Below are 27362 nucleotides of genomic sequence, written 5' to 3' on the forward strand. Positions count from 1 at the left end.
CGAAGGTTTATTTTTACCAAGTATAAAATATTCTAGAATGACAGATACACACATCAACACCACAGGTGAATTCTAGGGAGGAAATGACCTTGAAGGACTCAGGAAGGGAGGGCAAGTGAGCTTGGGTCCGATTAGGAGGCAGGAGCCCTGAGAGGCTGCAGGGATGCCCAGCCTGCCCTGGGTGCTGTGCCCTGTTCAAGATGGGCTATTTCACTTGATGAGGCGGCCTGGGGCTAGAAAGCTGTTCTTCCCTGCTCCTCCCTTGCACCTGCTGACTGTCACTCTTTGTCTTCCTAGATTCCACCGAGGATCCAATGGAGGAACACCTCAGGGAGAAGAAAAAGGAGGCCCCATGGAAAGTGAAGGTCAGACCCCCTGCATTTGAGGAATACAGTTGCTTTCCTAGCTTTATCTTTCTGAATGAGCCTAAGAGATGAGAATCTGACCGTATGTATTATAGACGACCTATACAGTTGTCCTTGGTCAGGGGAATTCTGAGTGAGAGCCTGTTCCCCAGTGAGGCTTGATTTTAAATAGCAGGATAAAATGACAGCATTAGCCACACACTGTGTGGCCGTGAGCTTTTTCCTTAGCAGCTTGATTCTCTCCTTGGAACAAAATTACTTAGTTGCCAAGCCACATGGACTTGGAGGAAACATACTCCAAGGAAACTGTGTCTGTAGCATGAGGCGGTTTGTCCTGTTCTTTTGTGTTCCTTGAACTTCATCACTGTTTCCCACCTAGTTTTCTAATGTCACCAAGTGAAGAAAAGGCCTGTGCACGCAGCACACAGCATGGTCTGGCGCTCACAGCAATATGTTTTCTATGATTACAGGAGGCCTGGAGAGAGCAGGAGAGTGGTATGTATGAGGGAATCCCTCCCGTGTGAATGAAGAATCCAGATGATGAGGAATGTGCCACTGTCTCGCTGGCTCTCCTGCAGACAGGCAGCCGGAGTTGAGCTTCCTGTTGTAACTGAGGACCCAGGCTGTGGTGGAGAAGTGGTTGCTCCAGGTAAGGAGAGACAGGCACATTCTGCAGTCCCTGAGAGGAACTGCATTCTCTGTATGTGGGGTGGAGTTGTGTGCATAGGACTGGCGTGTGTTGGCCGAGGTTGATCTATCCCAGAATCCTATTTAACTGGAGGGAGCCTCACAGCTCCTGGCCAGGGCAGCTGCTTCACACTAGTTGCAGCAGAGGTGGGAGGGGAGCCAGTTCCAGTGCGGGATGAGCTAAGCAAAGGGAGGGGCTGCCCCAGAGGCCAGGTGTTCCTTGCAAATCTCCCTTGTGACCCATAAGACATCACTTTGCTTGTTTTTCTGAGATGGACTTGGAATCATCAGTCCCAAAGTCTGTGACCTGCCATCCATGGGTGGAAGGATTCTGGCCATGGCTGGTCACTGTGAGAGCAGAGGTCAAGTCCTCCTTGTTCTTCTCATCCCAGAGCTCAGCCCCGGGCAGCCCATCTTGGGGCCCCAGTGATGTTCTGATGCACACAGCCGTGCGCTGAGATAGACCGCGAGTGTGAAAAGGCTTCCTGCTTGCCCTCCTCAATCTGCTGAGTCCCACACATTTCCAGGTTCCTGTGTGGATTCTGGTTCAGGGTCAGGGGGAAGTGCCTGGGCTCCCCTCTCTGTCTGCTGTTGTGGTCCCGTCTGCTCCTGGATCGTGAAATTAAGGATTAAAATAGTAAATATTGTGTGTAGCTCACCGTATTTTAAAGTCCATTAAAATAACTGCAGTAGGAGCATGGGTATTTTTAGGAAGGGCAAATGACGTAGTAACATTTTTACAAAAAAGAGGATATTTACCAGGCCTCTTTCTGTGAGGAGACCCTGTCCTGGAGTGATGTCCTGCATTTGTGTGCTGCCTGTGTGAACACTGCCTACTTCACAGTGATGAGGGTGGCTTAGCCAGAGACTCGAGGCTGTGTCTCCCAGGGCTCTCCTGATGGTCTCCTCTGCCTCCTTCACCACCAGGGAGGGTGGCCCAGCAGCAGCTTGGTTTGTGCTCTCGCCTATCTCCTCCACACACACCAGCCCTGTTCTTCAGCACCCAAGGCTGCCAGAGGTCCTTCAGCAGCTCCGACGGCTGACAGTGACTCTATGTTTCCTAGCGACGATGGCTAGTGAGATACTTCCAGAAATGACCCTAGCTCTTTGCCAGGTAAAGTCTTCTTTCTTTCTTTGAGAGGAGAATTTTATTTCTCTTGGTTTATTTCCATTTTATTTGCATTATGATATGCAAATCTCACCATGGAAATTGTAGATGAATTGCAGAATTTCTTGGTGAGCAAATGTAAGAGTCCATTACCAACTAAGCCCTGATTCAAGATGGCATCTGTAGGTGACAGCTTCAGGGACAGACTGCATGGCAGCGAGCATTTTCCTCCTGAGAAATGCTGGCTTTTAAAAAGAATGTAGAATTTGCAACCAAAAGACGTTGGTCTAGATAGAAGCAGCTGGACCCCATAAGAGTGGCACGTGTTTGTTTGAACATTCTACGGTGACCTGTCACAGAGGTTGTCTGAAGATGGAGCCCTTGTCTACGGCCGTAGCACCCTGAGTGCACTCGCTGCCATCCCATGATGAAGGTCCTGCCTCCATCCCAGCTGCCATTCTGTGAACTGCCGTTTGACACTGCAGAGCCCGGAGACCAGTGGTGAAGACGGGAGGTGACCTTCGCTGCTCTTCTCAAGGTGTGCTCATTTCCCTCTTCTCACTGCAGTTTCTTCAGATCAGCCGCTTGGACTTCAAATGTCTCCCTGATTTTTTTTTATTTCCCCAACTCCAGCTTGTCTATAGATGTACAAATTTTAGAGTTTTACGACTCAGTTTGTATTCTTGATTTTTCTATCAAGATTTTTGCCTTAAACATTTTCCTCTATTTAGAAAAATGTCCCATTTCCCATGCCAAGTTTATGCAGGCTTTTTGCTAGAATAGATCCGGAAGGAACACAGCAACACTGCCTTCACCAGATCCAGAGAATCTTGATACCAAGTGTGGTGTGAGACAGCCCACGAGAGGGGGATTACAGGCCAGTCTTCTGAATAGAGACATCCAAACCTGAAACCAAATATTAGAGCTGAATGCAGAGACTGCTACAAACAGTAATGAGTTATTTCATGATTTGAAACAATGTTGCCTCGTTTAAAGGTTTTGGGAATTGTTTTAAAGAAAAATTCAAAAGATAAATACAACTGAATGAATGTAAACAGTTATAAAATAGAAAACGTTATAAGGTGATAAAAGGCTTATGAAACATGTTTTATAACCTCATAATTTCTAATCCCAATCAAAACTGGGATAGATTTGTTATAAGGTCTTATTAAAATTAGCTACAGTATTAAACATACGCTAATATCAAACTAGAATTTTGGTTGAAAAGTAAGCTGTTCTTAAGATATGAATTTGTTCTCAGTGAGAATACAAGAGGTAACAATTTTTCATTCTGAAATCTATTTCTTTTTAAAACTTCTCAGACTGATGCCTCAGAAGTTCGACTTTTACTGTGTCTCTTTACGTGTAATTTACAGGTCCCACATCATCGCCTTCTGTTTCTTTTTTCCTGGAAAAGTTGCATCTTTATACTTGGCTGGGATGATAACTCTCCTTTTCTTTCTTTTTTTTTTTTTGTTTGTTCGTTTGTTTTTGGAGACGGGGTCTCCCTCTGTTGCCCAGGCTGCAGTGCAGTGGCACAAACTCGGCTCACTGCAACCTCCACCTTCAAATTTTCATCAGCTCCATCACCTTCCCCCAGGTTCTAATTCTGTCACTGTAACACCAACACGTTTGCCTTCAAGGTCTAAAAAGCGGACATTGGTCTCAGCTGTCACATGGTTTTGTGCTCTTGGCTTTTGGTCTATCTGGGTTGTCTCCTGCGAGCAGGCGGGGGAACTCGCTTTCCTGCTCACGGTCCTCCTCCTCCGGCACCTGCTCATGGCCTGGGGTACACTTTTCCTGTCTCTCATTAACCTGGATGGCCCTGCTCACAGGGTGGCTTCCGGGCCATTCAGTGCCCTTCATCGAGGCACTGCCCACTCTCAGGTTGCTGCTCAGGTCAGCCGTCAGCAAGGTGGATGGGTCATAGACTTAATGCATCAAACCACTGATGCACCAGCCCCAGTGGCCACGTTTTCAGTTAACTTCTGTTAACTGCTCATGCAGGGTTGGTCAGTTGAAGGAAAGTTTTTTCTGGCACAGCCGTTAAGTGGCAGTTGGCTCGGAACGTCCTGAGTCCTGAGCCAGCTTGGGGGCCAGGCAGACCCCTGGTCCCTTGGGGTTGTCACTGATCACATGCTCACCACAAAGCAAGGCCAGGGGCCGGAGGTTTCTGTTTGAATGATATGAGCTCTTCTCTGGACTTAGCCACCTCCAGGCATCCACCTTCCTGAAGAGACTTTGGGGCAGGAGGGTTGAGAAAGGGAGTGGAAAGAGCTCCTGGTCAAGGTCCAGGCCATGATTTAGAGATCTCAGGCGTTCAGGGACCTCTGTCCCCAGAAAACCATCCACATTCTTCTCCCAGATCCATCACTCCTGAGTGCTGTGACTCTGGGCAACTCGCTTCAAATTCCTCATTTCACTTCCCTGACCTGTCAACTCTGGGTGGCAGCCCCTGCCCCGCCCATCCCTCCAGGCTGATGTGGGCATCACAGGAAAGAACAGAAACTCTGTGGATTCAGTCCCATTCCCTAAGACTTCTCTGCAGTCCCCAGACATCAACAAGCACCAATAAGTTCTCTTTTCTGTGTCCTGCCTGAATTCTTGTCCCCGTGAAGCATTAGCAAATTGAAATGTTTGTTTTCTCCATTTGGGAGTTTTCAGCATTTGGGAGTTTTCGTTTTTTTTGGAATAACACACTAGTAGGACATTTCCAAGGCACAGAAGAATGCACACTGAAATCTGGGCTTATCTTTCCTTCTGCGGCCTGCCACCTTCTGCCTCTGGAAGTAACAACTGTTAAGTTTCTGCACATCTTACCAGATTTATGAATTGAACAATCATATAGCACTGACACCCAACAAAGCTTTGTAAAAGGGCTTTGGCTACGTGTGTAATTTAAGAACAAAAGAACTGTTTCAGTACTTACTAGTCCCAGGGAGACAAACTGGCCCACTTATAAGGGAGAACTGCTTCCTCAGGCTCTTTGTGAGTTGTTTCAGAAGAGTGTGAGCCACGGGAAATCCAGGAGCTCTTAGTTTCTGATTGAAACTTAGAGTTTAAACTGCGGTTTTCATTTGCCTGTTGAAAGAATATCTTGACTGTATTAATCTTAATCTTTTTTTTTTTTTTTTTTTTTTTGAGGCGGAGTCTTGCTCTGTCGCCTGGACTGGAGTGCAGTGGCCGGATCTCAGCTCACTGCAAGCTCCGCCTCCCGGGTTTGCACCATTCTCCCGCCTCAGCCTCCCGAGTAGCTGGGACTACAGGCGCCCGCCACCTCGCCCGGCTAGTTTTTGTATTTTTAGTAGAGACGGGGTTTCACTGTGTTAGCCAGGATGGTCTCGATCTCCTGACCTCGTGATCCGCCCGTCTCGGCCTCCCAAAGTGCTGGGAATACAGGCTTGAGCCACCGTGCCCGGCCGACTGTATTAATCTTTTAAATTAAAATTGAACATTTTGAAGGGGAAACTGTAGGGAACAGGCAATGTCTGCTTCACTGAATAACGCAGGCAGTCAATGTAGAAGGAATTTGAGAAATTCCCACCGTCACGTGAGTGTAATCAATGTTTCCCAGAGGCTTCAGCAGTGGCACTGAACCCAGCTCTGAAGGGTTGTCAGGGAACAGGATGTTCACAGGGCTTTGATGTCTCATCCCAGATGACTGACTGATAACAAAGGGGAAAGGCTACCTTCACAAAGAGATGTCTAGCCAACTCCACCTTAGCCAAAATTACCAAATACAGCATCACAAATCATGGGACAGACAGACTCAAACGTCTCCTGGTGTGAGGCAATGAGAAGTACACCACGCTGCCCATGTTTAATCTGAATCCACTCATGAGGAAACTGTTTAATGTGTATTCTGGCAAAAAGGTTTAATCCAATCTAGTCAAGGCGGGGGAGCAATCAGATGTATCTAGATTGTGAGTCACTCTGAAAACCAAAGAGCCTAGATTTTACAAAATGTTTCACGTCGTGAAAGAATGACTCCAAATTAAAAGAGAACACAGAAATATGACAACCAAAGGTGAGGTTAATCTCTCATTAAACTGTGGCTCTAAAACAATAAAAATAAAGGACATTTGGGAGATAATCACGTAAATTTCAATGTAGATGGTACATTAATTTAAATTATTATATCAAAGTTAGATAATAGAATTGTGATTATGGAGAAAGATGTCCTGATTCACAAGAGATAAATGCTGAAGTGTTGTGGCAAAATGTCATGTTCTCTGCAATTTACTTTCAAGTGATTCAGGGAAGAAAGTATGAAGACAGAAAAAATGCAAAGGTGGCAAACACTAGCAGCTGGGTGAAGGATCTGTAAATCTCCATTGTGTTAGCCTTTGAATTTTCTGTAGGTTGAGGGAGAGGTGGGAAGAAGGAAGAAAAGGCAGGCATTCCTCATCAATTCATACCTGGAAAAAATGGAGTCCAAAGAAAACCAGAGGCTTAAATTTCATGTGAACATCCAATGAGAACAATAGTGATTTTCTAATGTCAAATTTCGGAAAAGCCACAAAGACTGGAACATTCCTGACTAGGAGCACTTGCAGGTAATGTCCAATCTTTTTCTGGAGGCTCCAGTCCTTCTAGATCTTCATATGTTTAATTCCATTCCTCCTGGAATTGCCAGTTCAAAATAATCCTTTAAATGGTGATCATCAAACATTTCATCATCAATATCATCATCTATTAATAAAACTTAGGAAAATTTAGGACACACTTTAAAGTGTTGACTAAACAATAATTTGTAATAAAAACGGCTGGTAAAACGTAAGTGAGTCGATGAACTATACAATTTTGTTTTTATATTTGACATGAGAAAACTTCTCAATTATAACTCATTATGAAAATAGTATTTAACCTCTTTGAGAGAACAGGAAAGAAAGATTGTGGCATGTTATCAAAAGTTAGGATGTGGCCGGGCACAGTGGCTCATGCCTGTAATCCCAACACTTTGGGAAGCCGAGGTGGGTGGATCACCTGAGGTCAGGAGTTCAAGACCAGCTTGGCCAACGTGGTGAAACTCTGTCTGTACTAAAAATATAAAAACTAGCCAGGCGTGGTGGCATATGCCTGTAATCCCAGCTACCCAGGAGGCGGAAGCAGGAAAACCACTTGAACCCGGGAGGCCGAGGTGGCAGGGAGCCGAGATCATGCCACTGCACTCCAGCCTCAATGACAAAGTGAGACTCTGTCTCAAAAAAAAAAAAAAAAGAATGTGATCAATGTGGCATCATAAATAAATGGGAAGAGAGCAGCAGGCTCTTCAGAAAACGAGAGCCTGTCATAGGAGAAGTGAAAGGAAGAAAGGGAAGAACCAAGAAAGAGAGAGCGGGAGGGAGAGAGGGAGGGAGGGAGAGCAAGGGGCAGGGAGGGCGAGAAAGAGGACACTGCAGGAGTTTTCAACGTTGTAACACCCAGCTCTGCAAGGTCAAGATAAAACAAGAACTCTCAATCAGTCATGGTCTTCTAAGCTGGCACTGCCTTTTTAGCGGTTAATTTTGCAATTAAGTCTCAACAACAGTCATCACCTTGACTTAGCAATTTCACCTCCAAGAATCTAGCATACTAAAACAATCAAAGATCAAATACATTCAGGTCAGTAATTCTTTATCCACAATTACACAATCCTACAAAGTCTGAAAAATCCTTTGGCAGCAAAACCTGTCCTCAATGGAGTTGGTGCTACTTATAGTTTCTATTTATCCCACTCAACTCATCAGACTGACCTTCAAAGTCCTGCATAACTTGGCCCCAGCCGACTTTTCTGGGCTTATTTACCAATGCAGCCTCCTACAGGTGCTGTAAACCTGCCACACAAAACCCCTGGCTGTCCCCCAAACATAGCCCACGTTCCTCACAACAGTGCCATTGCTAAAGCCACTGCTGCTTCCTGACAGCTCCTCCTCCTCCTACATCCAAGGCCTGGCACAGACCCCATCCTCCTTCCAGAAAGCATCAGAGATACCTGCCTCAATCAAAGTTAATTTCTCACCCCCATGATTTCCAGGCACGTTCTGGTACTGCTGGATGTAAGTAACCCAACCTCACATTCAGCTCTGTATCTGCTCTTTGCACCTGGCTGAAGTCTCAGAGAGCAGAGGCTAAATACTTCACAGCTCCCTAAATTTCTAAACACAGTGCTATATACTGAGTGGCACCTCTAGGTGACTACTTTGCACCCTAATGATGATAAACTGAGTGAAACTGTATCAGGTTTAATATACAGAAAAAAATTCTGGAATTCCATCACTTAATAGGAGTGGTCATTTGAGTGCCAACAGGAAGGAAGAAAAGGGAGAAAAACCCAAAACGTTGTGGCATTATAGCTACTGCAACAGAAAACAAGAATAAAGTGGAGTGGCAAGGTGAAGACCAGGGAAATGCGGGTGACTACAGGACCACAAGAATCTTCCAAGCCTGTCGATAATGCAAGTTTCTCATTTTCTAATCAGCTAGTGTGGCCTACGTCACTGTTTGGAGTCTTGTCTTCAAAATGTTTTCCAGCATCAAGCACAACAATCTAAGTGCTGGGATTATAAGTCAGCGCCGGAGCCACCGTGCCCAGCCATTACTAGTTCTATATGTGAAAATATGCACAGAATATAAACTATTAAAAACATAAAAAATACTATGTCTGAATGGAACTTACTGTACTATGGATTTGTTAAAAACTAAGGTAAAAGTCATTAAGAAAACCATGCAAAGCATAAAAGAACATCTGTCAAAATGACAAAAGCTCCAAAACGAGTGGCCAAAGATCCAAAAAAACCTAATAAAACAATCGGAAAATTACTTGAGCAAAACATGGCAACTATGATGATGCAATGACAGCTTGTGTCTTAAAAATAAACAGGTTAATGTAAGAATTTTTTTAAATTAAAGTATATTAAACTGCAGAGGAAGGTTTATCCCCAATACTCGCACGATCCAGAGGGCTGACGGGCCAGGGAAATCTACCGAGGTTCGGCCCTTCCGGAGGCTGACAAATCTGCAACACACACAGAGGTCGGAGGGTCACTGCGGGGCACAGAGGAGGAGGGAGGGGGCTCCCTGGGGTGGGTGTGCAGGTCTCAGAGGGCTCCTCGGGCCCTGGAAGGTGGCCTTGGGCCCCTGGCCTCCCCAGAGTCTATCCACAGGGCACTGAGGCCTGTGTGCTGCTCTCTGCTGAGGGTGTTGTCTGTGCCCAGAGTGTCTATAAATGTCCTGCAGGAGGCACTGAGCCCAGGCATGCACACGGGCGCCTTCAGGGGGCTGGACCTCCAGATACTGAAACACAAAGAGGGAGGGGGGAGGTTCAAGGATCAACAGGCAGAGTCTCATGCCCCCGGGCCCTGGGAGGAGCAGGAGGTCTGATGACACAGGGTGGGGTGGTGACCTGCCCCTCCACCCAGACCCTCCATGCCATCCAGACAGAAGAGCTGCACGTTGAATGTGTGCCGCTTCCTGAAGCTCGTCATTGTTATCGCCCAATAAGACGTGATCCTTCCAACATCCCCACCACCCTGTCTATGCATTTTCATTTAAAAATCATTAATGCTTTGGTAAAACATACATTTCACTTAATACATTCCAGCATAAAAAGATTACAGAAACCACTGTTTTAAAGAGTGAAGAACAGGGTGTGTGTATACATATACACACATATATATGCATATATATAAAATGCACAAAAAACACACACATTCTTATTACGGAATAAGACCACCACTTCTCCTGCTATCCTTACCAATTTCTACCCCACCTCCCCTTTTCCCTCGTTTATAAGACAGGAGAAAAAGGAGAAAGCAAAACGTTGGAAAGAAACAGAAGTAAGATAAATAGCTAGATGACCTTGGCGCCACCACCCAGCCCTGGTGGTTAAAATAATAATAATAATATTAACCCCTGACCAAAACTACTTGTGTCATCTGTAAATTCCAGACATTGTATGAAAAAACACTGTAAAACGTTTTGTTCTGTTAGCTGATGCATGTAGCCCCCAATCACGTTCCCCACGCTTGCTCCATCTATCACGACCCTTTCACATGGACCTCTTAAAGTTGTAAGCTCTTAAAAGGGCCAAGAATTTCTTTTTCAGGGATCTCTGCTTTTAAGACGCAAGTCAGCTGATGCTCCCGGCCAAATAAACTTCTTCCTTCTTTAATCCCGTGTCTGGGCCGGGCGCGGTGGCTCAAGCCTGTAATCCCAGCACTTTGGGAGGCTGAGGCGGGCGGATCACGAGGTCGAGATCGAGACCATCCTGGCTAACACGGTGAAACCGCGTCTCTACTAAAAAAATACAAAAAACTAGCCAGGCGAGGTGATGGGCGCCTGTAGTCCCAGCTACTCGGGAGGCTGAGGCAGGAGAATGGCGTGAACCCAGGAGGTGGAGCTTGCAGTGAGCTGAGATCTGGCCACTGCACTGCAGCCTGGGCGACAGAGCAAGACTCCGTCTCAAAAAAAAAAAAAAAAAAAAAATCCCACGTCTGAAGAGTTTTGTTAGCGACTAGTCCTGTTACAATATGTATATCAAGGGTTTCTTTGTTGGCATCTGACACAGACACAGAACCACCGATGCCCAAACCAGTGCTCTCTACACACAGAATTCTCCAACCTCATCTTGAGAAATGGGGCCATGAGGCCACCCAAGGCACCGAGGGCTCCACAGAGGCTGAGGGGTCCCTGGGACTGGGCACATCCCAGCGGGTCTTGGATCCTGGCCCTTCCCCTTCTTGATGCCAGGCCCTACTGAGTGCCCGCAGGTATGCAATGCTGGGCTGGGTGGGCTGCTTGTGTGGCAAGAAACCTGGGGCTGCCTCCCTCCCTCTCACACCTTTCCCAGGAGGCATGAAACGGGGATTCGTGATCAACCCCAGTGGCTGCTCATGCTGAACTGGTGATGCTCCCTCCCCGTTGTCTTCTGGGGACATGGAGGCAGGACTGGGTCCCCTCAAATGAGCTTAAGTGGCACTGCAGACAAGAACGTGGTGCATGGCCCTCGGAATCCTGCATGTGGTAGCCTGACCGGCACCTCAGCCCCTCCCTCATTAAAGCAGCCTATGGAGGGCTCAGCCCAGTGGGCTCAGGGGCTGCTATGGAGAGGGTGTCTGTTCCCTGGAGGATGTTCTCAGGGCATCCTTCACTTGCCTTTAGGGATTTCCACCATCAAATACAAAGGCCACAACAGGTCGGGTCAGGCTCTACAGCATCCTCATCCTCCTCGAGCTCACTAGGTTTTCTGATGGCACAAGAGAGTGAGGGCAACCATGGGCACACAGGCATTGTCTGCCTTCCCCTGGTCATGCTGCCCCTGCACACTCACATTTCTTCTGCCTGTTCAGGGTTTGTCTCTATTGCTTTTTCTGCAGATGCCGAGAGAGGACTTGTTGGTATCTGGGAGGCAGAAAACAACTGCGCTTGTCCAGAGACCCCAGGGCCGCAAAAGCCCCAGGGCGGGGGACGGAGGGCGGCCAGAGCAGACCCAGATGTCACTGGGAACCCTTCCTGCAGGGTGGGGCCAACTCTTCTGACCTCAGCCTGGCTCCCTGCCTAAACCCTGTGGGGGGTTGCTCAACAGGATTCAATGCTACAGCCTGGAGACCAGGAATCAAGGCAAAGCCAAGGCAGTGGGCAGGAGGGCTGCAGAGGGACTTTATAGACACTGAAGACCAGGACATCGACTGCCACGACAAGACCAGGTCCTTCAGGAGGATGATGATAAGAGAGCGGAACAGGGAGAGGGCCAGAGCTAGAGGAGGAGCTCGTGAGTCAGAGGCTGAGAGAGAGGAGGAAGGAGATCAATTACATGCCGACGGCCGTCTGCACACTTGGGCTCTTCCATATCTGCTCCAGAAGCTTCAGGGTGTCCGGAGGAGCAGCGGTGACAGGGCGGCCATGGGAAGGAAAGGGGAGAGTTAGAGTGGAGGGGGCACTCGGGCCCTGGTGTCCTCAGGCTGGGGAGCCAACCCCACAGGCTCAGGTGTGCTTATCTCAAGCCTTCTCCGCAGCCTGGATCACTTCCTCCCTGCAGTGAGGGAGGAGCTTCTGACTTCCCACACGCTTTCCCAGCCCTCACACTCCGTAACTGTGCCCAGGCAGGGAAGGCCATGTCATCCCCATTCCTCCAAAAGGTAGCCACCCTCTGCAGGACATTGTGCACACCATGCCATTCCCTCCCTCCTCCTCCTCTAGGGCCTGTTTCTGCTCTTCTGATGAATCTCGTCCCTTCTCCCTGTCAACCACCAATCCCGCTGCTCTCCAACATAAAAACACAGGAGGGAAGGGCAGCGCTGCACTCCCAGGCCCTCCATAAACCCATGGATCACACCCGAGGTCGGCAGCACCTGCCACAGGCCTGGGTCTGAGTTGGGGCCTGTGGGAGGCAAAGACAATGGGTGTCACAGATTGAGTGACTGGGATGTGTGCCTGGGATGGCCTCAGGGACCTGGAAAACACGACACCCTCACATGAACCCCACAAGCTTCTGAAAGCGTAGAAACACTGCAATGGGACTCTAGGGATAGCCCCTTGTCCCATGGCCTGAACCCGCAGGTGAGGCCACCTTGTCAGCACATGAATGAAGGGGTCCTGCCAGGGTTTGGCTGAGCTGTGGGAGGACTGGGCGGGAGGGCACCTGGCCAGCCTGGCACAGGGAACAAGCTGGGCCTGACGGCAGTGTGGGGAGTGGGACAAGGCTGTCGGGCCACAGCGAAGGGTGTGACAAGACAAGTGACCCCTGTGCCAGGTGCCCAGCGGCTCCATCCTGGGCCTGGCAGATCCAGCAACCAGGTCCTAAGGAGGGTAAGAGCCACTGCCTACAGCAACACAGCAGCCGCCCCACACACATACCCTAGGATTCCTGCCAGCCACGGAGGGCCTCGGTGACAGCTGGACACTGAATTCTCAAATTAAAGCCAATTCAGTTTCCATTCCTAGCCCAAGGATTTGGGGCTGGGTGAGAAGTGGAGGCCAGAATCCTGCTCAGGCATGGGTTTCTCCCCTTGGGTCTTTAGGGTCGGGGGACACCGAGTAATCCCAGAGGAGGATTCTCTGCCTCAGGAGACTCGGAGGGCGCTGAGACCAAGAGCAGACGGTGAGGGCTGGACAGGAAGGTGCTGCTTCAGGTCCCAAGAGTGCAGAGGAAGAGGATGGACTCCTGCCACCTCCTGGCACACGCAAAAAGGACTTTGTGTCCAGGGCCACATAGCATCTGTGAGGGGCTGCGTCCCACCCCACTCCCCACACAGCACTCAATGCCACACCCGCATACTCTTCTCCATTCACAAAGGACACTGCCGCCCCCAACCCCCAAAACCCAGGGCTTTGGTGTTTGCTGTGGCACTGGCAGGAGAGATCTGGCCTTCTGGAAAAGGTCATCTTGTACACCAGAGAAGGAATCGTGGGGAGAGCAGAGCACACATGATGCCCATAAAAACGAAACTCCTACCACTTTCTCATTCAGATGCAGAAAGAACAAACTGCACCTCTCTACCCACTTCCTTTTAGATTTGCTGACTTCACAGCTCCCAGCCGAGGCTTCAAAGCCCAGGTGTAACCCAGCTGCCCCCAAAACCCTGTGCCACGGGCCCCACCTGGAGCATCTCCACCACTTGCAGAGTCTTTGTCATGATGGGTTTCAGAAAAGTTGCTGTCCTCAGAGCTTCCTATAGAGACATAAACATCAGAGAAGGGTGACGTCAGAGTGACTCACCCAGCACTTCTGCTCCACGCACAGCCACAGTGGACGACACCAGGTGCCCTGCTCCATCCTCTGCGATCTCAGACTCTCCTTGGGCTCTGTGGACTCAGCTGTGAGCCTTCAGGTGAGACGGAAAACCTGAAGAATCCCCCTTCACCCCTTCAACTTCACTGGCCCATTATGGCTCTCAGCTCCACTCTGAGAACCCTGAATTTCCAGCATAGATGTACACATGTTGATTCAGCAGAGTGCAGTCAACAGAACCTGGATCAGCCTCAGGGCAGCTGGCCCAGAGCATTCTGGGAGGATGGCAGCGCTCTCTGCAGTTAAGCTTTGGGATACTGGGTACTCGAAGCTTTGGGATACTGGATACTCGAAGCATTGGGATACTGGGTACTCGAAGCATGGCTCTTGAGAGGAGGTTCTGAATTTTTAATTTTATTTCTTGAAATGTATTTTTTTTTTTTTATTATACTTTAAGTTCTAGGGTACATGTGCATAACGTGCAGGTTTGTTACATATGTATACTTATGCCATGTTGGTGTGCTGCACCCATCAACTCGTCAGCACCCATCAATTCATCATTTATATCATGTATAACTCCCCAATGCAATCCCTCCCTCCTCCCCCCTCCCCATGATAGGCCCCAGTGTGTGATGTTCCCCTTCCCGAGTCCAAGTGATCTCATTGTTCAGTTCCCACCTATAGTGAGAACATGCGGTGTTTGGTTTTCTGTTCTTGTGATAGTTTGCTAAGAATGATGGTTTCCAGCTGCATCCATGTCCCTACAAAGGACGCAAACTCATCCTTTTTTATGGCTGCATAGTATTCCATAGTGTATATGTGCCACATTTTCTTAATCCAGTCTGTCACAGATGGACATTTGGGTTGATTCCAAGTCTTTGCTATTGTGAATAGTGCCGCAATAAACATACGTGTGCATGTGTCTTTGTAGTAGAATAATTTATAATCCTTTGGGTATATACCCAGTAGTGGGATGGCTGGGTCATATGGTATTTCTTGAAATGTATTTAAATATAAATAAGCATAGATGCTACTGAGGCCCACACTAAAATGCACAGGTTTAAAGAGCTAAGATGAGAAAGACACGGCTCCCCTCCCCTGGCACTTCCTGGCAGAGTAGCTTGCTGCTCTGATCTGGTCATCCAAGGATGGGTGCTTCTCGGGCACATGCACAAGAAGCAGGCCCTGGGAGGCCCGGGGGTGCTAACACATGGAGGACAGCAGCCTGGTCCAGAGGGCTCCTCAGCAGGGGCACGCTTGTGACAGAGAATGAGCATCCTCTGCAAACACTGTCCAGACAGGAGCGCAGGAGGCAAGTAGGGAAACCTACCCTGGATGGGACCTCGTTCAGACCCCTGGATTCATGTGGGGCTCAACAGACTGCACGGCGTGAGCAGGAGAGCTTTTCACACGTGTGCTGGATCTCAGCACAGGGCTGTTTGCATTAGAACATCACTGCAGCCCAGAAAAAGTGCTCAGGGCTGAGCTCTGAGATGAGAAGGAATGAGACAGACGCAGTCCCTGCGCTCCCAGTGACCAGTCATGGTCAGGATTCCTCCAGCCAGGAGTCAGAAAATACAGACTTTAGGAATGAGGATTTCAAGACAATCTCAGAGAAACCCTCAAACTGATGTCTTATGGGTTCTACAAAAGAGTCACATGGTGTCAGTACCACCAACAGACAGCGAGATAAAGAAGACATGGGGGAAAAAACGTTCCTCTCCCTGGGTGCCTAGGTAGACTGCCAGGCAGTGCTCAGACCAGCCACGAAGTTCAGGCTCTGCTCCTTCCCCCTCAGATGGGGCCTGAACATCCTGGCTGGACCCAGGGCATAACATTCACTGACTCTCCTAAACTTCCAAACTTGGCTTCCCCTTATGCCTTCCCTCTGCCGCGCAAAATCAGGTTCCTTTTCAGGCCCAGGCTGAGGCTGTGCCCTGCTCTCTCTGTCATGGAGCCCACTGGGCAGCCGGCCATACATTCTTAGAACCTCTGTATCGGTAACATTGATTTGTACCTTTAATCAAACACCACAGTAGGTCCTCTCAGTGCCACAGACAAACTGATCTGGAAAGTAAGATGACTAGGGGAATTCCGTTATGAGGACATAGGTTCTGGGACACATAAGGGACATTCTAAAATTGTGCAGCCTCACTGTGTCGAGAAGCAGGGAAAATGCCGTCATCCACAGAGCAAACCACCTTGACTTGCTTTTGCACAACCCTTCGGAAGCAAACAAGAACCTTTATCAAGGGTGGGTTCAACGAGGACATCACGGAGCCTCCGCTGTCCTACAGCCCAGTGTCTTTCCCCACCTTGAGATGCGTGAGCCACGCTCCATCCTGCTCGGAGGAAGGCAAGGGCTCACCCTGCCTCTCAGACCCACGGGCAAACCCCTTGGTTCCCTTGCCCTGTTGCCCTGTTGCCCCTTTCTGGGGCAAACAAGGGACATTTTAAAACCACACAGCCTCATTTATTGAAAAGTAGAAAAAACACTGTCACCTATGTAGCAATCCAAATGACATATAAGAAGTTTCTACCAAATGCACACTCCAAAGAAACTCAAACCATAGTTTGGCTCATTTTAGATTCATATGGACTGAAACCAACCACCTTGACTTGTTTTTTGCACATGCCTTCAGAGGCAAAGAAGAACCTTTGTCAACAGTGGGGGCCACGGGAGCACCACGGAGCCTGTGCTGTACCACAGCTGTTTGTCTTTCCCCACCTGCAATTCACAAGCCACCCTCCGTCCTGCGAGGAGGAAGGCAGGTGCTCACCCTGTCACTCAGAGCCACGGGCAAACCCCTTGGTTCTCTTGCCCTGTTGCTGTGTTTCCTGAGCCGAACACACAGAAACCATGACTAGTGCTGCAGGCTGAGCCTCTACATGACCCCGGCATTATCTATTCTGGGTCACATTATCTGATGGTCAATATGAGGCTGCAATGGAGAGTCGGGTGATTTTACCCCAACCCTGCCTGCAGGCTCCTCTTTTCTCAGTCTCCTACCAAAACTGGCTGTGGCATGGGGCTGCCCCAGGGTCTCCCTGCACAGGAAGGAGCCCTGATCCACTCCCTGCTAAAGATGGATCGTGGAGGATCAATTCTGAAGCCTTTAGTAGAAAAGGTTTTTGAAGGAGGGAAGTGGCAACAGTGAGATGTCATGACCACTCCAATGCCAGGAGGAAATAGGAAGGCCTGTTACCAGGTGAGATTTATTAGAAACTGAGGTTTAGAAGGAAACTCCCAATGAAAAAATAAAAAGAATTAGCAGAGATACTGAAAACGTTTTTGTTCTATTAGTACCCAGTGAACATTTGCATGGGTGTTGACAGGATTTCCTTTAGGTTAACTAAAGTGTCCTTTGCATGCAGTAAACTGCACTCTTTGTAAGACGACGCTTTCAGTGATAATTACCTATGCATATCATCAGGCATCCCCCCACACACACCCAGGCACACTGAGCACCACACCGTATGTATTCACACAGACACACGCCAGACACGTGCACACAACCAACCCCATCCCACCTACAGAAAACAGAGCTGCTCCCAGGGACTGAAGAGCATGGCCATCGCTCCTTATCTGAAAAACCCATTTCTCCCAGTCACACTCAGGCTGTCTGTCTACGAAAAAGCCAGTGAGACAGTGCCACATTCCTATCATCTGAAATATTCCCCCACACGGGAGACATTCCCCAGTACATACCATTCTCCTGGTCTGCCCAGGAAACCTGTAATAACAGAAAACACATTGCTATTAGCATCAGACCATGCTGTGTCCTGTGTGCACAGATGTCTTGTTCACTTGGTGACATTAGAAAAGCAGATAAGAAACAGTCAAAGGAACCCAAAATAAGAACAGGACCAACCAAATCATGCTAAAATCGTAAGTTGTTTTTTTTTTTTTTTTTTTTTGGAGGCTGTTTCTTCTAACTCCATGTTGCTTGGCAATTAAGTAATTTTGTTCCAAAGAGAGAATCAAGCTGCTAAGGAAAAAGCTCGCTGCCACTCAGAGAGTGGCTGATGCTGTCATTTTCTCCTGCCGTCTTAAATCAAACCTCAGTGTGGAACAGACTCTCACTCTAAATTCTCCCTACCAAGGACACTGTATAAGTCACCTATGATACATACGGTCAGATTCTCGTATCTTATTTTAATTCAAGAAAATAAAGCTAAGAAAGTAACTTTTTCATTGACAACAGCAGGTGGCCTGACCTTCAAATGCTGGGGAGCATCCTCAGCTGAGCCTTTGTTGCTGTCTTCCAGGGACTCCTCCATGGAACCTAGGAGGACAAAGAGCGATGGTCAGCAGGTGCAAGGCAGGAGCAGGGAATAATGGCTCTCTAGCTCCAGGCCACCTCATCAACGTGAAATAATCCATATCGAACAGAACACACCACTCAGTGCAGGCTGTGTGTCCCTGCAGCCTCTCAGGGCTCCTGCCTCCTAATCGGACCTGAGCTCACTTTCCCTCCCTTCCTGCATCCTTCCAACATCATTTCCTCCCTAAAATCCACCTGTGGTGCTTCTTTGTGTATCAGTCATTTAGAATATTTTATATTTGGTAAAAAGCAATCTTTCTTCTGAGAGATTTCACTCCAGCCACAATATTCTATATATTCACTAATCTTTTGTGTTAAAGACAATAAAACAAAGCCTTTGAAATACTCAATTATCCTCTCATTTAAAGATAACCCCTACTTAGCAAGTGCTGTCCATCCTTGCACTCAACCTTCTCAATGCAATGTCTGTGTGTTGGAGTCCCCTGCTGCTCACACTCACACTGGCTCTGACACTGGGACAGCACGTCATGGGGGCAGCAGGTGGGAGCACTGACCATCTCCAACCCAGCTGTGCTGGAGATTCCATCAGGGGAGATGGTTGCTAGGCTAACACCCAAGTTGTATCTGGAGACCATATTTGGCGCTATGTCTCGATTATGTTTACTACTCAGCTGAAGCATTTTTTTTCTATTTTTTTTCTTTTTTCTTTTTTTTTTTTTTTTTTATGGAGGCTCTCTGTAACCCAAGCTGGAGTGTAGGGGCATGATCTCTGCTCACTGGAACCTCTGCCTCCTGGGATCAAGTGATCCTCCCAACTGAGCCTCCCAGGTAGCTGGGACTATAGGTATGCAACCATGCCCAGGTAATTTTTTGTATTTTTAGTAGATACACGGTTTCATCATGTTGCCTAGGCTGATCTCCAACTGGACTCAAGCAATCCACTTGTCTCACACCTCTCAAACTACTAGGATTACAGGCATGAGCCATGGTTCCTGGCCAACTGGAGCATTTCTAAGGCTTGTGATATTCATATTATTAAACACAACAGAGGATGCCCCTGAGTATTCCCTGCTTTTGACCACGAGCTGAGAAATGACCCCACCACTACTGCCAGAAGCCTGTGAGCTCGCTCTGTGAGTTTCACATTAATGACCACACCGAAGTCCAGTGTAAAATGTGTACCTACTACAACCCTGGGTTAGGCAACCTTTGAGACCTGCCTACAATGACAGACAGCGTTGGGACCTCTCTAGGCTCTCAGCCTTCCACATGCACACACAGATGCCGGAACTCCCTGGACTAATGGTGAGTTATACCAGGGCTGGCTGGTGAATGCACAATAGTCACCCACTGCATCAATCCTCCTCCCATTGCTGAGTTCATATTGGCCTCTTCCATTTAGGAGATTGAGAGCCTGGGAAATTCATCTCTGCACCATCTCCATCTGAGGATGAGGATATAAAATTTACCTTCAGGTACAGCTGTGGGGGAGGATGAATGCGTTACTTTATGTGAAGTGTGCGGTGCTGATGCAATTTCTTAGAAACACAGCTCCTTGGGTTGTGCTCTGCACAGGGGAACATGCTTTCTGGGGAAATGCCCACACACTCCCAAAGATAATCCCAATCCCTCCACAAGCACTCTCTCCTCCGTACCTCTGCACCCCGATGAACAACACACTATTCCATCTAAATGACAATCCTGCCTCCCTGGACACGAGTGATGGTCACAGTTCTCAACTGGACTCAGTGTTTTTTATACCAAACTGTCCAAACCTCATTTCTCTCAGGAACTCAAACCAAAGTGGCTCTCCAGCAAAAGCAGGCGAGCAAGTGCCACCTTTTGCAACACTGACCCTCTTTTCTTAGCAAAGGAGGGCTTCCAGAATACACACCTTTCTCTTCAGGCAGTCCGCCGGCCTGCATTTAGAGAAAGAAACACTGTGAGTTTCAGACCATCCTGAGTCCCGTGTGCACAGGTCTTTTCTTCACTTTGTGGCAGTAGAAAAGCAGACGGAAAACAGTGTTCAAATCCAAGAAACACAAAAGAAGAACAGGAAAAATGGACTCATGCTAAAGTTTTGGGGGTTTTTTATTGTTGTTTTTTTGTTTTCTTTTTTTAGACGGAGTCTTGCTCTGTAGCCCAGGCTGGAGTGCAGTGGCGTGATCTCTGCTCTCCACAACCTCCACCTCCCAGATTCAAGCAATTCTCCTGTCTCAGCCTCCCGAGTAGCTGGGACTACAGGCGCCCGCCAACATGCCCAGCTAATTTTTTGTATTTTTAGTACAGACGGGGTTTCACCCTGTTAGCCAGGATGGACTCGATCTCCTGACCTCGTGATCCACCCGCCTCTGTCTCCCAAAGTGCTGGGATTACAGGCGGGAGCCACCGCGCCCGGCCTAAAGTTTCTCCTGGAGTATGTCCTCTCAAGGTCATGTTCCTTGGCAATTAAGTGATTTTGCCCCAAGGAGAAAATCAAGCTGCTGAGGAGAAAGCTCACTGCCGCTCAGGGCGTGGCTGATGCTGTCATTTTCTCCTGCTGCCTTAAATCAAGCTTCAGTGGGGAACAGACTCACTCAGAATTCCCCCCACCAAGGACACTGTGTAAGTCACCTATGATATATACAGCCAGATTCTCATATCTTATTTTAATTCAAGAAGATAAAGCTAAGAAACTAACTTTTTCTGTGACAACAGCAGATGGCCTGACCTGCCACTGTCGTGGGGCCTCCTCATCTGATTCATAGATGAATTTTTCCATGGGACCCTCCATGGGACCTAGGAGGACACAGAATGACCGTCGGGAGGTGCAGGGGAGGAGCAGGGAAGGCTTTTGATCCCCAGGCCACCTCATCAATGTAAAATAGCCCATCTCGAACAGGGCACAGCATCCAGGGCAGGCTGTGTGTCCCTGCAGCCTCTCAGGGCTCCTGCCTCCTCATCTGATCCAAGCTCACTTGCCCTCCCTTCCTGCGTCCTTCCAACGTCATTTCCTCCCTAGAATCCACCTGTGCTGCTGCTGTAAATATCATCCCACCTAGCAACCTTTCTTTAAAGAGAAGACTTAATTGTAACCAAAATATTCTAATTATTTCCTCGCCATTTTTGAAGGCAATGAAATAGAGCTTTGAAAATACTCAGTTTTCTTCCTATTTAAAGGTAACCTCTATTTAGCACCTGCTGTCTGTCCTTCCACTCTCTCTTTTCCATACGTGTGTGTGTGTGTGTCTGTGGAGTGTGTTACTGCTCACTCTTACACTGGCTTTGACACTGGGACAGCCTGTCATGCGGGCAGCATGTGGGGGCGCTGACCCTCTCTAACCCAGCTGTTTGAGATTCCAGCAGGGAAGAGGGGCACCAGGCTAACACCCAAGTTGTTTTTGACATCATATTGGGTGCTACTTCTTGGGTGTGTGTGTCACTAAGCTGGAGCATTTCTAAGGCTCGTGGTCATCATGATTTTTGTTGTTTTTTTGTGGCAGGATCTCACTGTGTTTCCAGATGGGAAGCAGTGGCACGATCATGACTCACTGAAGACTCCACCTGCCAAGCTAAAGCAATCCTCTGGCCTCAGCCTCCTGAGAAACTGGGACTATAGGAGCACGTCACCACGCCCAGCTAATTTTTGTGTTTTTTGTAGAGATGTGGTTTTACTATGTTGCCCAGGCTGATCTGAAACTCCTGGGCTCAAGTGATCCTCCTGCCTCAACCTCCGAAAATGCTGGGATTACAGGCATGAGCCTCCCCATTGGGTCCAATCATATCTGTAAATACAATGGGACATGTCCCTGATTATTCCCTGCTTTTGAACAGCAGCTGAGAACTGACACCACCACCGCAGCCAAAAGCCTGTGACTCCCCTACGTGTGTTTCACATGAAGGACCACCCCAAAGTCCACTGTGTTGCTACCCTGCCTTTCGCCATCACTGAGAACATCTTACAGTGCTGGGCAGTGTTGGCATCTCTCTAGGCTGTCGTGCCTCCACATGCACACACAGATGCTGGAACTCCCTGCTGTGGTGACAAGTTATACCAGGGCCGTGTGACGACTGCGGAGCAGCAGCCCATCACGTCAACCTTTCACCCCTTCCTGAGTCCACATTTGCCTTTTCCATTCAGGAAATTGAGAGTTTGGGAAATTCATCTCTCCACCGTCTCCAATCTGAGGACGGGGGGTGTTAAACTAACCTTCCGGTACAGCTGTGGTGAAGGATGAAGTGTTGACTGATGTGGGGATGGAATGTTGTTTCTAGAACACTGATCCTTGGGTCGTGCTTTGCACAGGGGAACATGCTTTCTAGAGAAATGCACACACACTCCCAAAGGCATTCACCATCACTCCACACGGACTCTCTCCTCCATACCTCTCCACCCCGATGCACCCTATTCCTATTTAAATGACATCACTGCTTCTGGGAACTACAGTGGATGGCCACAGTTGCTGACTCAACTCTTCATTTTTTCACACCAAACTGACCAAACCTCATTTCCAGCAGAAGCTCAAACCAGGCTGGCTCTCCAGCAAAAGCAGGGAGGAAAGCATCACCTTTCTCAACACTAAGATATTTTCTTAGCAAATGGGTGACCCGCAGAGTACATACCGCTTGACTGAAATGCTGAGTCCCTCTGCAGAGAGAAAGGAAAACCCCGTGAGCGTCAGACCAGGCTGTGTCTTGTGTGCACAGGGCTTTTCTTCAGTTGCTGACATTAGAAAACCAGATGAGAAATAGTGCTCCAGGCAATGGCCCCAAAATAAAGCCTAGAAGACACTTGTGAAAAGGCAGGCACAAGAGTTTGGTCGATTTTTGTTGCAAATTCATTATTTTCAAACAGTAAGCACTTCTCCTGAGGAAAATGTTACCTGCACACAGTTTATAACTGAAGGTGTCATCTATGCGTGCCATCATGACCTAGTTGGTCATGAACTCTCACATTTTCCCACCAAGAAATTCGGTAACTTATCTATAATGTCCATGGTAAGGTTTGCATATCTTAACTCAAATGAAGTAGGAAGAAGCCAAGAGAAATACAATTCCCATCTTAGTCAAAGAAAGATCTTACATTGACAACGGCCACGACTTTCTCAGAGGACTTTTCTCTAGGAAGCTCTGCTGCAAGAAACTTGAAACCTAGGAAACATGAGAGTCACTGTCAGCGCATGGGACCTGCTGAAGGATCCCTCAGGCAGCCTTGGGTGCTGTGGACTGGGGGCTGGCGTGTGTGGAAAAGGTGGGTAAAGAGCACGGGCTGAGCTGCTGCTGGCCGTCCTCCTTAGTGGAGAAGGAATGCAAAGGAGACCATCAGGAAAGCCCTGGGAGACAGAGCCTTGGTTCTCTAGCTAAGCCACCCTCATCGGTGTGAAAGCTGATCTCAAACAGGGTACGCCACACAATGTGGCTGTGTTTCAACAGCGTCTCAGGGAGTCTTCTATTCAAATCTGAGCTAAAAGCTAAGTTTTGTTTTGTTTTGTTTTGTGACAGAGTCTCGGTCTGTCACCCAGGCTGGAGTGCAGTGGCATAATCTCGGCTCACTGCAAGCTCTGCTTCCCGGATTCGCGCCATTCTCCTGCCTCAGCCTCCTGAGTAGCTGGGACTACAGGTGCCCGCCACCACGCCCAGCTAATTGTTTGTATTTTTAATAGAGACAAGATTTCACTATGTTAGCCAGGATGGTCTCCTTCTCCTGACCTTGTGATCCATCTGCCTCGGTCTCCAAAGTGCTGGGATTACAGGCGTGAGCCACTGCGCCCAGACTTTTTTTTTTTTCTTTTTTTTTTGAGATGGTCTTGGTCTGTCACCCAGGCTGGAGTGCTGTGGTTCAATCACAACTCACTGCAGCCTCGACCTTCCAAGCCCAGGTGGATCCTTTGCCTCAGCCTCCAAGTTGCTAAAACTACAGATGCCCCCATCGTGCCCAGCTGATTTCTTGTATTTTTTTTGTAGAAATGGGGTTTTGCCAGGTTGCCCAGGCTAGTCTCGAACTCCTGGGCTCAAGCAATACACCCACCATGGCCTCCAAAAGTACTGGGATTAGAGGCGTGAGCCACAGCTCCCGGCCTGTGCTGCCTTCCTGATCCCTTCTGAGGGCACTTACTCCCAGGACCCATCTGCACTGCTGTGTGGATCATCCCTCCTATAAGATTTCTTACATCATAAAATCAGCCCTTCTTTCAAAATATGTAGTTCAGCCAAAATATTCTATAACATTTATCTGTCAAACATCTGTTTCAAGAAAAATTAAAGATTTGAAAATACAATTATCCTACCATTTAAACATGACATGTCGCATGTGCTATCTGTCCTTCCAGTCTCCCTTTTCAACACAACATGTGTCCAGGGAGTCTGCTACTGCTCAGGCTCCCTCTGGCTCTGACACTGGGAGAGCCTGTCCTGGAAGCAGCAGGTGGGGGCGCTGACCCTCTCCATCCCAGCTGTGCAGGAATTCCAGCAGGGGAGACGGGCACCAGGCTAATGCCCAAGTTGTTTCTTGAGCTCCTGTTTGGTGCTGTGCCTTAGGTGTGTGTGTTAGTGAACTGGAGCATTTCTAAGGCTTGTGGTTACTATGTTCTTAAATACGACAGAATGTGTCCCTGATAATTCTCTGCTCTTGACCGGAGGCTGAGGAATGAACCCATCATGCCGCCAAAACCCTCTGAGCTCTGCAAGTGTGCCTCACACTAATGACCACACCAGATTCCACTGTAAAATGTAGCTATTCCTACCCAGTGTTAGGTAACCACTAAGACCATCCTGTAATGACAGTGCTTAAAATCTCTGCAGGCTAGCACACCTCCACATGCGCACATAGGAGCTGGAACTCCTTGGCATGGTGATGAGTTATGCCAGGGCTGTCTGATAAATGCACAATAGTAGCCCGTCGCATCCATGTTTCACCCATTCTTGAGTTCACATTTGTCTCTTCCACTTAGGAGACCAAGAGCTTGGGAAATTCATGTCCACACCATCTCTATCTGAGGAGTGAGGACAGGAAACTTACCTTCAGCTACAGCTGCCACGGAGGATGAAAGGGTTGATTGATGTGACGTGTACAATGGTGATGAATGTTGTGTTTAGAACAGTAATCCTTGTGTTGTGCTTTGCACATAGGAACATGCTTTCTGAGGAAATGCACACACGCTCCCAAAGACATTTGTGATCCCTTTACACAGACTCTGTCCTCCACAGCTCCCAACCCTGATGCACACCACCCTCTTCCATCTAAATGACACACTGCTTCAGGGACTATAGGGAGACCCCCTGAAACTATTGCTACAGAATAAAAGATGAAATGCTCCTGATTATTGTAAATACAAAATTGCATGTGGGATTGTGTAAAGACAATGCCAGGTTGGGCTGCCAGAATGAGCCAACAGCGCGTGATGTGCTTCCCCCTGTAGAGAGCCTATGAATGGACGTGCAGTCAGGGAGGTTTCACATCACCAAGATTCCTATCCCAGAAAGGCAGATGTTCATAGTTCTGGGAATGGAATGCAACCCTTGTGGAGAGCCTATAAACGGATACATGAGGGGCACCTGTTCATATGGATAAGATAGGGCTATAAACACCCTCATCTTGCCACGGCTCTTCTAGGCCTCTTTAGGGTTAAGGCATACTCCCTTCTGAGAATTTCTGGTCTAACCAGTTGTCTAGCTTCACGTCCTGTTTCTATGGATTGTTTGTAACCAGCTTTTGCTGCAACTGTTCCTGCTGATTAATACATTACTAATCATGGGTTATGGAAAGACTGTGTTTCTGTTTTAAGGCTCTGTTAGAAATTACTGATACACACACTATACTGTAAATTCTTATCTCTGTGTACTGTACTTCTGCATACAGATGTTGTGTTAAAGAACTACTTCATCCCCATGTGACCATCTCACCTCATAATCAAACAACCCTAAATCTCTCACTAACCTACCTCTGTCCTCACTAAACTTAATAACAAATGCTGGTATATCCAGTGCACTGGTGGCATTGTGGGACCAGAAGGCAGTGACCCCCCTGGATGCAGCCTTCCCTATCTTGTGTGTCTATTATTTCTCGACCTACTGATCTACTTGGGTACAAAAAAAGCGTCCCGTTGCATTGCGGACTGTTGGGCAGATCCCACAATAAGGGACTAGACTGTGATGCTAACGGTTCTTTACTAGACTCTTGATGTTTTCTAACCAAACTGTCCAAGCCTCATTTCTGGCAGGCAGCTCAATCCAAAGTGGCTCTCCAGCAAAAACAGGCTAGTAAGCTCCACCTTTCTCAACAATGAAGATTTTTTCTTAGGAAAGGGGTGCGTCCAGAACACTTACGTCCTTTCCTGGGAGGTCCTAGTCCTCCTGTTCGCTGCATATAGAGAAAGGAAACGCTGTGAGAATCAGCCATGCTGTGTCCTGTGTGCACCGGTCTTTGTTTACATGATGACATTAGAAACCCAGACAGGAAATACTGCCTGAGGCAATGGCCCCAAAATAAAGCCTAGAAGATATTGTGGAAAGGCACAAGAGTTTTGTGTAAGATTTTCCAAATGATTTTGGTTGCAAAGTCACCGTCATTTTCAAGAACGAATTTCTCAGGAGGAAAATGCTCTCTGCCATGCAGTTTGTCACTAAAGCTGTCACCTATGGGCACCATCTTGAATCAGCTCTTAGTTGGTAGTGAACTCTTACTTACGTTTGCCCACCAAGAAATTCTGCGATTCATCTATAATTTCCATGGTGAGATTTGCATATCATAATTCAAATGAAATGGAAAGAAACCAAGAGAAATAAAATTCCCGTCGCAGACAAAGACAGAAGAGTTTACCTCGCAGAGAGCTACAACCGCTTCTGGGGACACCACACTGGCCGCCGTTGCTAGGAAACATAGAGTCACTGTCAGCCGTGGGAGCTGCTGAAGGACCTCTGGCAGTCTTGGGTGCTGGGCACACAGGGCTGGCGTGTGTGGAGGAGGTGGGCGAGAGCACGGGCTGAGCTGCTGCTGGGCCACCCTCCTTGGTGGTGAAGGAGGCAGAGGAGACCATCAGGAGAGTCCTGGGAGACACAGCCTCGGCTCTCTGGCTAAGCCACCCTCATCACTGTGAAGTAGGCAGTGTTCACACAGGCAGCACACAAATGCAGGACATCACTCTAGGACAGGGTCTCCTCACAGAAAGAGGCCTGGTAAATATCCTCTTTTTTGTAAAAATGTTACTACGTCACTTAACTTTCCTAAA

At 48.1% G+C, this 27362-nt stretch overlaps 1 long non-coding RNA gene across 1 annotated transcript; it reads left to right on the forward strand.

The window, feature by feature from the left end:
- Positions 1 to 839: 839 nt before the first annotated feature.
- On the forward strand, positions 840 to 2694 carry LOC115896568. Its single transcript, XR_004056485.1, has 3 exons — positions 840 to 1014; positions 1980 to 2166; positions 2520 to 2694. It is a non-coding gene; the product is annotated as an uncharacterized LOC115896568 (long non-coding RNA).
- The last annotated feature ends 24668 nt before the right edge of the window (positions 2695 to 27362 follow it).

The sequence above is a fragment of the Rhinopithecus roxellana genome, chromosome 3 (genome assembly GCF_007565055.1).
Source record: "Rhinopithecus roxellana isolate Shanxi Qingling chromosome 3, ASM756505v1, whole genome shotgun sequence".
In the NCBI taxonomy this organism is placed as follows: domain Eukaryota; kingdom Metazoa; phylum Chordata; class Mammalia; order Primates; family Cercopithecidae; genus Rhinopithecus; species Rhinopithecus roxellana.